The sequence below is a fragment of the Uloborus diversus genome, chromosome 10 (genome assembly GCF_026930045.1).
Source record: "Uloborus diversus isolate 005 chromosome 10, Udiv.v.3.1, whole genome shotgun sequence".
NCBI lineage: Eukaryota > Metazoa > Arthropoda > Arachnida > Araneae > Uloboridae > Uloborus > Uloborus diversus.
This window is the reverse complement of record NC_072740.1, coordinates 112,407,069-112,426,779: the sequence shown is the minus strand read 5'-3', so window position 1 is coordinate 112,426,779 and position 19,711 is coordinate 112,407,069. Positions and strand designations below refer to the sequence as shown.

At 32.0% G+C, this 19,711-nt stretch overlaps 1 protein-coding gene across 1 annotated transcript in view; it reads left to right on the top strand.

The window, feature by feature from the left end:
* LOC129231134 (protein grainyhead-like) overlaps positions 1-19,711 on the top strand; it is a 211,357-nt gene that overhangs the window by 145,825 nt on the left and 45,821 nt on the right. The gene's annotated exons all lie outside the window — the stretch shown is intronic.

The following is a 19,711-nucleotide window of genomic DNA, read 5'->3' as shown; positions in this document are numbered from 1 at the left end:
ACTTTTAAAGTATTATGGTTTTGGTTAAACTATTTTGGGGACAGTATGTTGAATTGCAAAATTACAGAATTACGGTTGGAGCCATGTTTCGAAGACATTTAATGCTCCATGGTGAATGCACAGGTTATAAAGATTTTATATCCTATGGTACATATAAAATCTGCATGGTTAAATAGGTATTATGGGCCAGATATTACAGGATTCAAACCATTCGACATTTTCGTGGGAAAACACTCATGGAAGTGCAGCTCATACAGTGTACCAAAAACGTCCATTTGTTCGGTTTGAAAAAAGTTCAGAAGAATGTGTACAGTGGCGATTTTTTGGGAGGTGTAATCGAGGTAGTTAACCCATCTAGGAACCGGAAAGATTTTGTTTATTAAAGCAATAATATGCTTTTCGTACTTTTTCTTTTTTTCTTTTTGGTGTAAACAATTTCAAATGCATGAAAGAAGGTTTAATTAAAAATATGGATAAGAACAAAAATAAGTAAGCAATAACTTAATTATTTCAGTAGATATTGAAAAGCGGAAATTTTTAATATAAGCTTACCCTTCTCAGCCTTATTACTTTTGAGAGAATAAACCTATTCGATTCAAATATTTTGCATGTTGGCAAATTCTTAGCCAGGAAACCTAATTCTTTTGTTTCGTTTTTTAATCATCACAACTTTTTAATCAAATTTAAAAAAAAATCAAAAAGAAAATGTAGACATTAGAGCCTGTTATGGAGAGTTTTGAATCCCATGAAAGTTCTGGCCTAATATGTGGATTAGGATTGAACAATCTTCAGCGTAAAGATATTTTAAAGATGGAAGTATGAGAAAAAAAGTATTTTTGATTAGATTCTTCAATTTTTTCTTTGATGCAATTTCTTTTTTAATCATTAGTGTTATTGGGAGAAATACACTACCCTCTCCCGTGCCTAGGCTCGGAATTAAATTTAACTCATAATAAATGAATTAATATTTACTCATCAAAGTTCCAAAGCTTATCCATCACCCTCTCCCCCCGTAGACATCAGCTTCTAACAAGCAACTAACTATAGTAAAAAATATACTATTATTTTCTATAATTTTAATAAGACTGGATCCGAAACACGTTTGCTATCAAACTGCTGGAAAAGTTGGCAAGTCCTCTGTAGTGACTTTAGGTTAAACCAAGGTTTGACAACCATAATGAATCCATGGTGCCTAGATTTTCAACGCTGGTGCTTAAAATATTAGGAATAAGAATATTAGTTCCTGTAATGGTTTATAGCAGCGAGTTTACCACATGCGTGCATCAAATTTTGCATATCTGTGATTTTCATTTCAACTGTGTCACAGTTTTAAAAAGTAAGAATTTAAATTTTTTACTGGTTCCTAGATATTTTAGATAATTTTAATCCCTGGATTAAACACAATATTTTTTACGAAAAAGTATTTCAAAAATGTGAGACTTTTTGTCAGTTTTGTGATTTTTGGCATTTTGTCAACAAAAACTGACAGGTTCGGCTATTGCTCATTGACAATATTTTAACTCTCAGTTCTTACCTCTAGCAAAAAAAAAAAAAAAAAAAAAAAACAATAATTATAAAATGCATGAATGTATTTGTTCACTAAAGAGGTAAAATGTGGCTTAAACCAATTTTATTTACGAAAAAAATGTAGAAACTTCGTCACTTAATACATCTTCAGCTAAATTTAATGTATCAGAAATTTTTTTCTCCAAAGTGCTGATAGTTTCATTTTCCAAACTATTTGCTAACGCTTTTCACATTATTTCACCTTCTGATGTAGTTCCTTTTATGTCTGTATAAGCTTTTCCGAGTGCAAACACTCGATATTTAACGTAGGCGTCCATTAGAAATAACATCTTACAAGCACTTTTTATTTGCACTCATTTGTACTCGCAAAAGTTAATTTGCACAGTTGAAATGTTTACTCTGACTCCGTAACGTTAAAAAGAAGCGACGTTGTTTGCTTTGCTTTTTAAACGTATTCTTATTTTCTTTTATTTCTATGCAACTGGAATTACTCCGTAGATCTCTCGCTAAAACATTTGCTTTTATTGTTCTTTAGTATTCAACAGCATTACTGGGTCACTTGTATAATGAGGCATTTACTTCTGATATAGTGTTAGCCTACATGATTGATGATTCAATAGTTTATGTTTTTTTTTTTGCTACTTGTTTACAACCAGGGCTTAATTTACATAGGAGCTCACGGGAGCTGCGCCACAGCACTTCTTTTTAATTTTGTGCAAATTTTAACAATTTAGGTGAAAGTTAGGTTATTAAATTTATGCATAAAAAAATTGTCGAACCTTTACTGCCGTGAGCAGGGAAAGGGCAGTAACTGGATTGTTTTTTGGCAGTTTTGTGATCTATCGTACGTTAGCTTTATTGTACAAGCTTGCTTATTTGGTTTGCGTTGAAAAACGTATCGCGAAAAGAGTGTCCTAAAAGTTAGTATTGAATCCAAAACGCGTTTCTTCGAATGCCTCGAAAACTCGTTTCTGCAGATATTGCAGTTTACCTGCCCACGGCAGTATAGGGCTCCTGCACTTCTTTTGGTAGAAATTAAGTGCTGTTTGAAACCCTGGTTTTGGTTTTGATCGTGAAGTTTATTTTTTCATGGAAAAAAATGAATTCCGCTGCTGAACCTCCAGTACCATGCCAATTTCCAAATTTTCACTCACTGAAATTTAAAAAAAGGCAATAAATAAATAACTAAATAAATAAATAAATAAAAATAAAAATACAGAAAAAAGTATAAAATAAAAATAAAATAAAAAATAAAATAAAATAAATAAATAAAAATTAAAAAAAAAAAAACAATAAATGAATTAAATTAAAGGATTTAAAATCTATGAATTCTTTGGAGCATAGTGCATAGCTATTCATTTTTTTAATGTGTGGATTTGCTCTAAGCAATTATTAAACAGTTTGCTCTAAACAGTTAAAGACTCTTAAGTCAAGAGAATCAGATTTGGAAAATTTGCGTTGTCGGGTTAGGAAAGCACCGCGGACTCACATTCCAATTCCTCGAATCCTTGGTTTGATCTCATCGGAAAGTGGCCTACTTTATAGGTGGTCCTAATTATTTTTGACTTTCAAAATGCGCCTTTATGTATGCACGCAATTACATTCTTTGTGTAAATAATGGAGGAATACTAACAAGGAAACGAAGATTACGGTCCGTTTAACCGTTCATTTAAATGCAAAATGTTCTTTTGCAGTTTATTTAGAAGAAATCCACTGAATAAAATATTCTAGGTTTTCATGAGTTTGAATTTTTTATAAGGAATGCTTTAAAGATTATTATCATTAGTAGTATTATTTTAGAAAATCATGGGTTAAAAAAAAAAATCTGTTTTTTCAAATTTTGTGTGTGAAAAAGTTTGTAAGCATAACTTATCGTAACGTAAATTCCAGTATTTATTGAAGTTCAGTTATACTACTTTTTTCCTTCACTATATTTAGTTTATTATCTTTTGGTATTTCAGGCAAGCAGTCAATAACATGAGACATAAATATTGTAATTTTATCTATTTTGGTTTCATTTCGCTGTTATTAATTTCTGGTACTTAAATCTCAGTTTTTATTGAAATTGAGCAATTCTAACAAAGGAGTGCCGTTTTGATAAAACAATGATTGATAGATTGCAGATTTAAGATCTAAAAAGTTCGAAGCGAAAAATAAGTTTAGTTTAAAAATAAGAAAACTAACTTTTTTGTACGGCCCCAAGAACCCTACATTGCATTTAAAAAAATCAAAAGCATGAAAAACAACTCGAACACAAAAAGTTTGAAAATAGTAGAACCAGTTATCACCGAAATATGAGCGCAGCATTTTGTGACTTACACCATTCTTCAGACGCAGTCAATAAACACTTTTTGGGGGGAAATGTAGCGGTTAACAAGGGTTTAAAATTATATATGTGAACACAGTGTTTTTTTTAAATTGTACTTGCTTTGTTGTGTATTTCTACGTATCATAGAATAAAATTTGCATTTTGTTCCAAAAGCATTGAAAAATGTAAATATTTTGTTTTTTTGCTTTGACAATCGGCCTTTCTCCAGAAAGGGGGATAAGTTCCAAACTCTTCTTCTGTACCGGTCCCTAAAATTTTAAACTCTAATATCTCCTTGAGTTTTGGTCACAAATGTTTTGAAAATGTTTGTGTTGGAATTATTTTTCACTGGAAATTATTTTCCTAAATTATAAGTTTCGCGACTCCATGTCCCTATAAAAATTTATTTTTCGTATTTTTTCTCTTTTTTTTTTGCATCAAACTTTCAGTTCCCTTTTTGAGCATTTTTACAATTGGAAGCATGCGTCTAGAACTAACGGTTGCGAAAAGATAAGTCTTGCTGGTTAAACGGTTACTCGCTGAATCTACAAGGATCCCAGGCGACTAAACAGAACACCTTGGCGACTTGTTCTCTCAGAACAGGAATCTTACAGAAGCCACATTACACTGAATTTTCCTACAAGCTCTAAGAAGTAATTCGTTGGTCTCTGTCAGTGGCGCTCACAGGAATTTCGCAAGGGGAGGGTCCAGAGTTAAAAGCCCCATTTTCATATCATACCCCAATATGCCGTCAAACATAATCACTTGATTTTATCGATTCTCGAGAACAAAAACAATAAAAAATAAATTCTGAAAAAATAAGCAGCTTTAATTAATGAAATGTATATATATATATATAACTGATACTTAATTAAATTATCAGAAACACATGAATTTATGCATTTAACTTTTCTCATAATTCAAAAATGAAAACAGCAAAAAGAAATTCAGGTATAAGAAGCACCAAGTCTGAAGAGTAAGAAAAACCCCATTTTAATCTGTAGTTATAAAAAACTAAAAACAACATTATTAGTATATTCATTTCAGTCACCAGTCTGCCTCTATAGGCTAACAAAATATTGTAGAATAAAAACCATTTTTCTAGCATCTTCCTCAGTGTGTGATGGTGACATTGCTTGAATTCAGCAGTGCAAGAATTCATTAAAACCTTTTCAATTTCGAGAAAAATCTCCCGCTTGTGCAATTCGTTAGAGGAAAAGTTCACATTTTTTTAAAAATCTTTTAAGAAGAGGATTTTATTCATTCACTTATTAGAACTGAAATTATTGTTACCCTGGTTTGGAATTATTTTATATAGAAAATGCATAAAATCATAATTAATCGGGAAAAAAAAAGTTAGAGCTATGGGAGGGGTCCGGACCCTCTGGAACCCTCCCTTGTGTGCGCCACTGGTCTCTGTAGATATTTATACTGAGTAGATATTTATAATATTGTGACCGACGAAAATCGTAAAATCTTGGGTGACAGGAAAAGAATTTAGGCTACAGGCAATTATTTCTCAGCGTTTATCGGAAAATTCATTATAATTTGACTTCTGAAAGATTCTTGTTCTGAGAGAAATAAGCTCCAAGGTCCAAGGTATTCTTTCAGGGCAACCCGGTGCCCGGGACTTGTCGGACCTTTTATGTAAAATAGCTTTAGTATAAATCCAAAATGTCTTCCATAATGTTAAATGCATTATGTCTCTATGAAAATACAAGAGATTTTCACCACTCTCACATTGCAAAATTCATCTTAAATCAGTCATTATGCACTAGCTTATTTCTTGAAATAATGTACAGAACCGAAAGTCAGTTGCAACGAAATTAGCAACTTCTCACAATGATAATCAGGTTTTCGATGAGTATACACCGAAAAATGTCATACACAATCAACTTATTTGAAATATGTTAAATTGTAGAGGTATTTTTTTTACATTTTGTCCTCCCGAATAAATTCGCAACAAAGTTGAAAATGTTTTGCATGTGGATAAATTATACTGCTCCTACTGAATAGAAAATCCAATTTTTTCCCCTGGCATCAGAATTTTGTACCATTTATCCTAAAACAGCCATCCTGCTGTAACAAATTCCTTTAGCTATCAACATAAGCTAATACCAGTTGCTGCCAAATTCGCTATTTTCCCAGCATGGTAATCAGGGTTGTGATGAGGCTATTTAAACAGAGCCTACTGGTGGTCATTAATTCAAATCTTCGTTCAAATTAATGGACAGTGTCAGAATTTGGCATAAAAAGAACATGTATCGCCAACAACGCACGCAAGAGAAAGCTGCAGGGTTGATTTACATATTGACCGATAATTTGAATATCGGATCCTGAGGCAACAATGACGTAATGATGGTAAAAAGATTCGAGAAAATCCATTTGACGCCTCAGGGACAACCGATCGTTGGCCTACCTTGTGTCCCCGGGTCAATTTGTTATCTACGATCCCCAGCATGAGAAAGGAGGAATTTTTAATGTCTACGGACTGGTCAAACTGCTCTGGATGTTTGAGCATATGCTCAGATAGTTTCCTCAGCGTGAAAGGAATCCTGTAAAAAGGACATCAAAACAAATCTTTTCATTTGGCATAAAAACATCTTCTTTGTCGTTGAGACGACTTCTCTTCCCACCGAAACCTATAAACAATGAACTATGCGGAAATGCGCACTATTTTAAAGCTCTCTGCATAAATAACGAGTCCTCTTTTTTATTACGTGTCGCTGGAAGTCGCGTTTTTCTTTAAGGTCATCACTTAAGTCCTTTTTTTCCTAAGTAAAAAGCAATTAAAGTTCTTGACTTAAGTAGGGAATGATGCTTGTAAAAACTCTTAACACTGAAAGTTATTTTTGGAAAGTACGAAGGATTTGTTCTTGAAGAGAGAGGAAATAATGTTTTTTGATTGTACAACTTCTGCAGTTTGCGCTATAAAATTCCGAGAAACCTACGAGCATGATGTGATTGAAGAAATTTTATAGGGTGTCCCATATTGAGTATCCCGAAAGTGAATTTTTAGAAAAGCAAGCATACCGAACTAAAGCTCTCATTCATTTTTGCGTTCATATGAGTACAAAATTTTATTTATTTTATGCCAATTCAAATATTTCTTACTTTTTATGAACAAATGTGCATAAATCTTTTTAAAATCCATCACAGCTATTATGTTGTGATGAGGCGTATAACCTCTTCAAGACTTTTACTCGAAACTTGAAAACGGGCATTTAATTTATTCATGGTGAGTGTCTCGTAATTTCTTTGTTGTTCTTCTTGTTGTCATGTGCCAGCCAGGTTGACAATTTGGGGTGCGCTGCTTCACTTTTCCAACTCTGTACCGTAATTTGGTGTGAAATTCGACTTCCACAGTACACATATGTTACAAGGAACCGTTTATAGGATTTGCAACCATTCGCAGCGTAACAACACATTCACACAAAGAAAGGACAAGGGCAGGAGAGAGAAAGTATAACCATGCCCGAACCGGGATTCGAACCCGGGACCTCCCCATCGCAGTCCACGCTGACACTAGACAAAGTGGCCGTCTTCGTACTTTCTTTCTGCACATGAAATTTTCTAAATTTTGAGGCGATGCAGGCCATTTATTTCAGTACTGATAAAATTTGTCACGTTATCTTTACATAATGCTTGCGCCGTCTTCAGTTTTGCAAGCAGATGCTGATTTCTGCGGAAAATTAATCTCGCGGTTGGCCTTAGAATAGTTAAAAAGGATAATCCTTCAAATGATTCTTGAAAACTCTTATTCTAAATAGCAATTAGTCTTTATTTTCATATCTGTACCAACGAAAAAGAGAACTTTCTCTTTTGAGAAATCGCCCGCCATATCATTACATTGGCGACATTTTGGTATGTTTCAATTGTGGTTGGCTTCTGATTAGTTAATAAGCATGAACAATCAAATGCTTCTTCAAAACTTGTTTTAAATAGCAATCGGTGTTAATTTTCACGTCTTTATCAATAAAAATAAGACAAAACGTTCTCTTTTTCAGAACTCTTCCGCCCTACCATAATATTAGAAACATTTTGCCATCTTTCAACTGTCAATTTATCTCTTGGAAAGTAAGCAATACCACAAATATGGTCATTTCGCTGATTGCTTATCTTGTAGGAGAAAGAACTTTTCATCCGAAGAATGAATATCACAATTTACTTACCAGTGAAGCGCCAGCTTATTATTCTTTTATATCTGGTTGTTTTCGGGAATTAGTCAGGCCATGAACTCGTGTTTTGAAGGCTTTTAGTTGTAAGTCTTCATTAAGTATTCTGTTCATGGTTGATTTAGATTTGCATCCTTTTTGCGTTTTCTCGGCAAGATTTACATTGATTTCGTTGAATTCGTTCATTTGCCTTTGACCACTTTATTTGTTCCGGCTGTTCTTCTGCCCCCACCTCACTGGCGAATAGCTTAACTAAAAGTAATTCTGATTATTTCTTATGTACAAAGAAAGCAATTTTAGACTCAAGCCTAACTCTTTCACTTACCAGAAAATTCGACAGGGCCTGACTTTTTCTTTCCTTTTGAGTAAAGTTTTTGAAAATACTTCTGAACAGCATCCATTAAATGCATATAAATTAAATTAGGATTTTACAAATTGCTTAATTTATAACATGTGCTCACTTTACGAGCTAACATAAGCATCTTAGACGGCATGAAGCCGCCGGCCCTGATTAATAAGGAGAGGTCCCGGGTTCAAAACCCGGCTCAAGCAAGGATGTACTTTCTCTCTCCTGTCCTCGTCCTTCCTTTGTGTGAATGTGTTATTACGCTGTGAATGAGTGTCTACCCTATAAACAGGTCTTCATGGCATATGTCTACTAAGGAAGTCGGACTTCGCACCAAATTACGGTACAGTTGGAAAAGTGAAGCAGCGCACCCTTAATTGCCAGCCTAGCTGGCACACGACGACAGCAACAACAACAACGGCATGACGCATCATGAACCATAAAACATTTGTTAACAAAATGCATTTTGTACTTTTTTTAATATTCAATCGATAGTCACTGTTAATTTATATGTTTGATGCTATAGCATAAATATTTACCGTCAACCAAGTCAGCTTTGCATTGTGGGGCATCTTTTTAAGTTTGAAAATGATGATATTTGTCGTGCTACCCAGTTCCAAAGTCAGCCAATAGACAGTAGTGTTTCTTTATGCAACGGAAACCCTACTGCACCTATTAGCTTATATCGGAACTTAGCAAAACGCTAAATATCATCGTTTTCTAAAATCGGCAAAGATGTCCCAATGGTAACGTTGTCCCGTCTGGCAGTGGTTTAAATGAACTTTAAGTGGTTTTTCACGCTTAATCAACTACAGTTAAAAGAATAGGACCCTTGTTCTGAGACACCCTGTATATTACTTGCGCTTACTATGTTACTATGTCAATAGTTATCCAGGTTTTAAAAAAAAAGCTATTTTTCCCGAACCATTTAAGGACATTTACGACGCCGTGACTTAAAAATAAAAGGAGATTGTTTATTTTAGTGTTGCGCCAATTCATGTCAAATCATTCAGGTTGCGACACCCACAACTAGCGATTTTATTTAACTTAGCTGTGCTTACAGACATTTTGATGCTGATCAAGAAGATGTAAATTGTATTGAGATTGATGAAGGGGTTGAAAAGTTACGCGACTTTAAATTTCTGTCAAGATAATTCATTCTCCGACATTAGGAATGACATAGGCAATATTAATGGTGGTAAAACTCCCAAATAAGAGCCAGAGAGATTTTTCTTTTTTTTTTTTCCCAGAACCACATGTGAATTTCAATTTAAACCTTAATTAATTATTATAGTTCTTTTACATTCCTACCTGCAAGTGTTTACTCTTTTTTTTTACTCGAAAACGAGTAACTTTAGGAGAAAATTACTCACTCTATCACTGTACTCCTATTTCAATTTCAACCAAAATATATGCAGTGGTACTTAAGTGTGTTGAGATGAAAAATAGTAGAATTCATTATGATTGAAAATTAAAATCTCTTGGTTCAAAAATCTTTCCATAATTTTTTTTTTATCTTTCTTAAAACTTTAATTCTCCTGTTTTCAATGTCTGAAGTTCTGAAGAAAATATTTCTTTTTTGCGCAAATAGCGACTCCAGTTTGTGATATAGATTTTATTTTTTGAAATATCTTCAAAAACTGCAATTCAAGTTTCATATACTTCTCAAACAGTCGTCTCATATTTATGATCAAAATGAAGTCGAAAACACAGTTCTGTTCATTTTTTTACATCTATCATTTTGGGTCTCTTCTAATGAAGTTTGAATTTCAACTAGCATTGTACTGAAGGAATCTAATGACTGATATTAATATTCCTCATGTTAAATCATACTTACAAGATTGTCTGGTGTGTTATTTTTTCTCTTACAAAAAGAAAAATCCTTTCTGCCTGAATTCGGAATCGTCTAAAATTTTGAATACGGTTAAATAACAATTCACCTTTCTTTACCCATTTCGAAAAAAAAAAAAAAAATGATGTAGATCATAATATATTCAAACAGGTCATTACTTAAAGGAGCAATCCAAATTGCATATTAAATTTTTCTACATATATATGTATATTTCGTTTCGTTATTTTCTTCACTTTCATAGGTCATTTCACTTCTTTAGATTTTAAAGTTATATGCTGAGAGTTATTTCGTTTACCATCTGAGAATGTTTTGACTGATTAAAAATGTTTTCGTATTCACATTCAACAATTACAAGTAATAAGTATTTGTGTACTGTGTAGCATTTTAAATAATAAGTAAAATTCAGTGTGAATATGTTTTAAAATTTAATCCCAGTTTTCAATTGCAAAAAGATGCAAAATCTCGGCAAAAAATGCTTCTAGTAAAAAATACTTTACTGATGAATGGACAAATAATACGAAACGAAAATATACTTTTAATACAATATCTTAAAAAGTTTCTAAACTTTGTGAAGAGTATTTAAAGCCTGTAAATCCAGCCTGTAGATTTGTCTTGTAGTTCTGAAAAATAATTTTTAACATTACTAGTCTTTAAAGTAAATAACGTTTTTTTTTTCTTTTTTTTTTCTTTTTGTGCACAAATTAGCAAATTACTGCATACACGTGTTTCGGGGTTGAACCACTTTTCCTATGAAAATTAGCGAATTTTTGGATGTAAAGATATCTGGTAAAAGCAGTGAGAAGGAACAGTAAGTAGCTTAAGTAGTAAAAATTGCAAATTAACAAAACTAAAAAGACAAAATGGAGCTCAGAGCCGAAATATCGGCTCTGATTAAAATTTCGTAGGAACTTTTCCAAAATTTAATTGGAGTCAAAACCTTGTGCCGATGGAGATTTCGCAGAATTATATGATCAATCATTTTATCAATTTTAAGTTATCGAGTTTGTTGATCTTTTGTTTATCACTTACAGACCTGCATTGTAGAGTAGTAACAGCAAATAGCTCTTAAACATACAAAAAGTAGATTTTTCATTTGACACTTGCTTACCTTAATTGTCCATTAGTAACTGCAAATAGATTTAAAATATACAAAAAATGCACTTTAAGTACAAAATGGACAATTGTAATTAGGTATTGACAGAGATGTGTTATTGACCCGGTAAGCATGCTTCCCGCATAAAAAATCCAAAATACGTCTTAAAAATTTAGTCAGTCGCATTTCCACGCTTTGTATTTTAAATAAAATTATACTTCATGGAAGATGGAAATAATAGCAATTGAAAATTTTAAAGTATTTTATTTGAAGGTTTATTTTATTATTATTGTTTTATTATTTTTAAAATACCAAACTTTCTAATGATTTTAAAAATCTATATTTTTTCATTCCTTATCCTTATCACCTTCCATCTCAATCTAACCAGAAAACCATACGATAGTGTGATAATGAAAAGAATTTAAATAAGTATCAATTGAAAGAGCGTAGTAAAACATGTTTCTGGAAGCATGAATCATTTGCCCTCGTGCCCCCATTATCTAAACATGAAGCCTAAAACTCCACCGGAAACATAAGAACAGCCACCAAATTTAGCGAGTTTCGGTTTGTAACAGAAGGCACCTTTTATACGCTTTGCTGATAGATACCTTTCTACATACAGACGGTAAAACTGAGTGGTATCTCCTATTCCTCTCCAAATCTTTGAACTTGGCACTTGTCTTAAAATTTCGACCGAATTTAAGACGTTATATCTCGACAATGGGGGCACGAGGGCAAATAATCTTTGCGGCAAAATATATTACATATCACAGAGCACATAGTTATGTTAAATATGTGCTCTTTCGATTACTACTAATTGAAGCGTTTTTCATTGTTACACCGTTCGTGTTATGGCTTTGACCACTAGTATGGTCTTTACTGCTTTCGGATACTTTAATCACACAAAAAGAATTTCCCTCCTTCAAAAACTGTCAAGAAGAATTTTTACGCAGCGAGAAAACTCTAACAATATAACTGGGCACAGGTATTTGAACAATTTAAATTTTGCAGAAATATTTTATCAGATATTTTATCAATCTGAAATTCTCTAGCTCGTTGAATTTTCATTTATTATTTACAGATCTGACTTGCGGAGTTATAACAGCAAATAGTATAAAAATACATGATTCAGCTCAAAAATAGAAAAATGTATTTAGGTGCAGATATTTGATCTTGATAGCGACACTGAGAATTCTAATCATGAGGTTGCGCCAAATGTATTTAAACAATTCATGCCGCTCAGATAAAATCCCTTTTGTAACATTTTTGGTGAAACTTTGCAAAAGGCGAAACATGTTAAAACTATGATTTATTCCTAAAAATACATTTAAAAAAAAGAGAGAGAGAGAATCCGTGATTCTTACCTCATCATTTACATGCATGACTGAGAAATATTACTCGCGAGCAACTCTTGAAGAATTCATTGCGATTACTGAGATTTCGTCCATTTTCGTCAAAGAAAATTTCAATTGAAATTCAATGCCTGCCTCTAGCTTTTTTTTCATTAACTTTTTTATCATTCGGACGAAATGCTAAAAGCCTATTTAGAAAGGTTTCTTATATCTCGAGCCATAAGAATCAATTAACGTACCTTGCACGTTTTTAGAAGGGGGGAGGGGGTGAAAGATTCATAAAGAACTTTCGTTTTCTGAATTAGTGAATTTAAGGCACGTCTCGTTGCTTCTAGATTACTAACTAACCCTCCAGATGTGGAGAGCTCTAGTATATGTTTCAACAGTGAGCGTAATTACGTACTATTTATAGATCCGAGTTAAATTTCGGCGAAATAATTTATTATCCGGTGTTCTTTTTAAGCTGGTGTGGCTTATGCGGTTGAAACGAATATTATCAAGAGATCTTTTCGTAAATTGGAACTTCTCGTTTTGAATTTTTTTAAACAGTTGAATTTTAATGCAGTGGTGCGCAAAATAATCTTCATTGACATTTTATTAACTAGTCGCTGCTTCCTTAACTTGTATTTTGTGCGTATTGTTACTTATTTGCTATTTTTTTAATTAAAATTTAGCTATGTTAAACATAAATGTATGCATTAGTGTTAATATAATTTTTTCTGCTATTAACTCTTCATTTTTTTTTCGCATAAGGCTTTTTAACGTGCTCTTTTAATTGACTAACTGTATTTTCCTTACTTAAAATTCTTATAATAATATTCATAATATATTTTGTCTCTTTTTTTTTTCAAACAATATGATTGGGACCTTCGGTTTTTTTTTTTTTTTTTTTTTGACAGTTGGATATTTTTTTGCGTTTAGACACGCCCTGGAATTTGTCGAGATTCTGATTAAATTTTAATGTTTCATTTAATCCAGCACACTAAATAATCATTCTTTTAACAACTGGAGCACATCTATTTTAGTGTCGGTTATCAAACAGAATTTTAATACAATTTGCTTCTTTCACTGACATTTCTGTTGAATTTTTACTTCATTTTTTTTTAACTATGCACCTTTTCATTTTTACTTCATTTTTTTAACTGTGCACCTTTTCATTTGTTTATTATTTTACTTCTTTGAAATGGCTTTTTTAAATAACCATTCCTTTAAAATAATTTTATAGAAATAAACGATATTTTTCTAATGCTGATTTTTCATTAACTCTTACAAATAAAATTCCTTCTTTTTCTTATATAATTAGATTTCATCTTCTTTACAGTTAAGAGATCAAGCAAGCATTACTAAAAAATTTTACCGATTTTGCTTTTATATACACATGATTGTGGTTTCATTTTATTTTATAGCTGTTAATTTAACAGTTGCATAACTGTTTCAGTAGAGTATCCAACAATGAATTTAAAATTTCCTAGTCCATTTTTATCACTTAACGCATTTACCCGTGTCTGGGACGGGCATTCCTTAATCTCATAATATTTTATTTCTAATGCCCGTCCGAGTTCCGTTTCAGTAAAATTAGATAAGCTAGATTATTACTGAACTTATTTACTGTAGATTATAGAACTATACTGTCTGAGTTCCGTTCGAGTAAAATTAAATTGGTGCTAGATTATTACTCAACTTATTTACTATACATGATACAAATTGCCATTTTTATTGCCAAACTGAATTTTTAGCAAAGCATTTCTTATGCTTGTTAATATGAAAATTTGATTAAATTAGATTTTAATATTTAGAAATACAAAATAAACATCCAATGAAATTGTTTACACTTTGTGTAATATTTTTAGCGACTTTTATCCCCCTAGTTATGCTCCTCACACCACTGAAATTGTGAAAACAAATACTTACACTATACCTATCTATTCATTTTCTGTCCACAAAAAAAAATATCATTTTTGTTTTGTTAGTTTATCCGAAAAAAATCATTGTTAGTTTTCCCCTATGTACAATTCGGAGTAAGCATCAGCAAATTAAAATGTAAGCTACAAATAATACAGTTCCCCTAGTCCTGATTACGGCAAGTCAATGATAAGACATTTTACTCACTGTGAAATTGACTATAAAGTGTACTAATAGTATTCTTTCCTGATGTTGTGGTCCACAAAAACATCAGAAATAAAAAGACGCAACATTTATTAATTTTCCTTTTAATGATGAATAACACGAATAAACGAAACATGGATCAAACACAGTAGAGCCACCGACTTCAATGTTGGCTAACGGAACATGGAACTCTGAGTATTTTGGAATGTAAGCGCAGCACCATCTGTCGCAAAAGAAAATCATCTCCGACCATAAATTGCCGAAGGATTCAGAGTCATCAGGGCTCATCCTATCCCTCCTCGAAGTTCTGAAACGGTTGACTGAGACACCCTTTATATGCTCTCTTTATTCAGAAAATATCATGAGACACGTTCTACGATCATAGAATGTGAGTCGAACTCGCAGTAGTAATAAGTTATTCATTCTCTTTTCAGCAGGAGTGTATCAAGAGTTAAGATATCATGTGCCTGATAAAGAATAAGAAAAAAAAAACCCAAACTGTTGTCATATGACATTGCAGTACATGATTTAACATGCATAAACTACTAGTCACACTAATAATGGTAATAATATGTTAACTCTCTTTCGACTAGTATGGAAAGATATGATCATCAGACTGCTTAATGTACTTTTGTATAGTTAGTATCGAAGGACATGGGTTATCAGAATGTTAATATACATTTGTATAGTTGGTATCGAAGGACATGATCTTCAGCACGTTAATACTTTTGTATAGTTAATGCGCATGAGTATATTTACTATATTATTTACTGAAGTTAAGAAAAAATAAAATGTAGATACTAATAACTGAAACCTTGAAACTAGTCCTCAGCTATCAATATCGCAGAGCAATACTTGGAAAAGTGACAAATTAAAACCTTCATTATCAAAACCATCACTGATTAGACCTTGCTGGAAGGTCCGAATATCATTAGCAATAGTTGTCTGCTAAATACTTAGCCTCGAGGGTGAAACTATACATCCGCAACAAAAAAATCATCAGAAAAGATAGCTCATGGCATATGAAAGAACTAATAATCATAAGTTGGAAACACACGGGTAAAAGGAATGTCGTTTGCCTTTCTGGGGTCGGTGTAGCAACTAGGAGTTGACACTGTGACGTCAAGCAGCCATGCGTTGCTAATTGATTCGATGTGTTTGTTTATACACGAAAACCCATTTTAATTAACTATATTCGCTTGTGTAGGCAAAAATAGATTGCTGTAATAAACACAATATAGAAAAAAATATATTTTTATCGCTAGCGTATCTCACCAGTCGAGATTTCACTTTCATAGAAATGCCTTCTAGTCTTTTGCTGTCTTTGATAGCATATTCTTGAGTTGACGAACAAATTAATTACTTTTTACACTGAGAAGATTTTTTTTTCAGCTAGGAACATTTATCAACTACCAGCAGAGTTTCTTTCTTTTTTTTTAATCCTCAGTCTCGTAGAGTTTCAATTTTTTTTCTTTTTTATTTCCATTCAAGCAAAGAGACTATTCTTTTCCAATCATTTGAAGGTTTTTTTTTCTGAACTATAAGATATGTGAAACTGCTTTTACCCTTAATATTCCATTAAAAATTTAAGTAAAAGCTCACTTTTATTAATTTTTTTCCCTTTAAGAAGAATTAAAAAACAAGCTGATTATAATTTTAAATTTCAACAGATAAAATATTTATTAGTATACTAGAATTGCTTGTGGTTGAAATTTGACCGACTGTCTTTAGTGTTTCTTCCTATGTCTTTGCTTTGTAACCCAACTCTTTAACTTTCATTCTAGATGCTTACTACAAACATATTTTCTGGTTACCCTTAGGCAAAAATGTAGATTTTTAATTTAAAAAAAATTGCAAAATTTTAGTCATTGATTGAAAACATTCTACAGATAAACTTTTGCAAGCAGAAAAAGGTAAATGTAAATAATCATAACTAAAAACAATAATAATGTAGGTGCGGGAGAGACAAAATCGTAGTTATAATACACTGTTGAACGATGATAATTAAACTGGAAAAAACGTGATCAAAATGCTTCCGTTTGATTGGCTAACGCGTTTCGTGATATTATATGCGTAAGAAAGCCACGAGAACATCGAAAAACTCTTCTTAAGGGAAGCGTTGAAAATTTTAATGCAAAAGCATTAAAAATCAACTCTAATAACAGCCGCTGCAATAGGCAGAAGCTTTGAACAAATGTTACCTTAGATTAGAAAGAAAAAAAAGAAAAAAAAAAAAAAAAAACTCTTGGTCAGTGTCAAAATTTTAAACGAATAAGTTTTTTTTTTGTTCTCAAAATGAGAAAATAATGCAAAAATGCCATTTAAAACGAAATAGACAGAAAAAAAAAATCGAATTTTTAAAAGACTAACGGCGTGATATGCACCCCCATAGGCACGATCATTATGTGCCAAATTTCATGACTCTAGTGATAGAAAAAGAAATGTGAGCCACTTAACTGCTGAAAGTGTAACACATAAAGTAAAATTGGAACCATTGTTGTTAGAAATAACATAAAATATTTTAAATAATGAAAATTGCTAGAAAAAATGCAAAAATAATAAAGAAAAAAAACTCGTTTTTCTTCCAAAAAAGCGAAAAAATTGTTTTGGTGCAATTTTTACTTAATACTCAGTTATTAATTAATACTTTTTGCTCTCAAATTTATAAATGTATTTAAAAAATTCAGGTCAAATTGGAATTAAAAAAATAAAAGTCGAATTTAAAAAATTAAAAAAATCCTACCCCCTCCTTTTTCTTGCCGAACTACGACGTTGTATACATTTTGAATGATGCAAGTTTCATTCTTCTCCTCTTAAATTTAGCTCTAAAAGGGGGGAGCAACCTTCGATGTTCACGTATTTATATAACGATACTAGATCACAAAGAGTGTTTAATTATTTTTATATGAGTGTTAAGATGTAACGAACAATAAATTCAGTTTGAAATGCAACAAGAGCTTTACTTTACTTGAATATTCTAACAAATCATTTTTACAAATTTCTTAACTCTATCGAAAGTCAACAAACGGCAGTGAAACTGAATTAAGTGTCCGTGACTCTTCAGTTCATACATGGCTGCAACTGCTCGTGTTAACCAGATTGTACTTTTTCGTTGGGTTGTTTCACGCATCGTTTAGCAGGTAATTTGTTGAACCATGTTGCTATCATGTTACTTGTTAGTATCAGCAGGTTTTCTATACTACCGCATAAAAAAGTGTTTATTTTACCTTCATTTCGGGTCTCGGCGTTTTTTATTTTTCTTCCGACGCCATTACTTTCCTGTTCTGTTATTGGCGCTGTTGAATCTGATTTGGTTTTTATTTTGAGTTTTTGGCTTTTTAAATTAGGCAGTTTTTGAGTTCATATATGAGTTTAAAATTGTGAATTTTTTAAAACGAATATCATAAAATTTATAGCAAATAGAGTAAATGACTAGTTTTAGGCATGGATCAGGATTTGTTTATTTGGATTGTTGTTGAACTGTGGTATTGCAGTTCTAATTATTGGAGATACTTGTAGTATATTGGTTTGACCAGTTGTGGTCACACTCTCTAAGTTATGGCCATACTAAAATACTAGTATTGGTCATACTATCTGAATTAAATGTTTTCAAGGAAATACAACAAAAAAGTATTTAAAAATATTTAAAAACTTTTTTTTTCATACAATATAATCAAATTGAAAGTATCTAGACTTACCAATTCGAATAACAACTGATTCGGATAACTGACAAATCGTTTTTGAAAAGTTCGTCTCAACCACAACAACAAAAATAAATTAACTAATAAAATAAGTAGAACTATTCTGCTGCTGCATTTTTTATTTACCAATTGTCAAATTTCGCTTACGTTTTATCATCAATTCTGAATAAAAATGTTTAGTAAGAATGATCAAAAAATTATTATGGTCATATGTGTCCATAACTAAAACGCTTTCTTTTAATTGACTAGTTAGGGGTACATTAGCATGAAAATATCTTAAATATCTTAATTAATGGTTAAAATAGACGTATGTGATAGAAATAAAACTAAAGAATGAGTACGTAGTAATAAAACTGCAACCTTTCAAAAACGTAAATATACAAAAAAAAATTTGAGAGGTATTTTTATCTTAAGATGCTTAGGGAGTCTTCTGATAGCTGATAATTGTTGGCTCAATACATTTTCACAGATGCGACACTTTTACGCATATATTTTCGCTTTTTAAAACTCTGTATTTTAGTTTTTATATATTTGAGTATAAGGGACCGCTATATGTCATAATATAAAGTATTAACTTTAAAAAAAAAATGTTTAAATAAGAATTTGTTCGTGTGAGTGTTATTGCAGACACATTTGTAACGCGCGCGTACCAATCCTCATTTTTTTTTAAAAAGAAAAGTTGATATACTTTATATCATGATATAGCATAATGGTCACTAATATAATGGAAAGAATTTGATGGGTGATACAACTGAATTTTTGCCGCAAATTGAAGGATTTCTATTAGTTGAGAATAACTTTTAAAGACGGCACAAGATGCGAAGAAACACAGAAAAAGAATTCGAAAAACCCATTTGAATAGTCGTGAATCTAAAGCTCATTTTCCGGCAATGAAAACACATAAGAAGTGCATTAAGTATCATAAATTCAACAAGATTTATTGCCGAAGCACTGCAGGGATACATTTCAGCAGAGATAATATTTTTCTTCCTAGCAAGATAACGTGTGATGCTAGTAATAGAGCTATTGTTTAACGAAGCAGAAAAAATAAACCAATTAATAGTAACTTTGTGAAGGAATGCGAATACGTATTAGTCGATGATGATGATAATAATCGGGAAATGCAATATAATTTGCAAGACTAAAACGCAGACAAACCAAGGGCATTTGATCCCGTGGACAAACCATACTCAACTCTATGATCTTGTAACATATTATAGTTGGCGTTTTCCAGATAATGTTTAGCTGTTA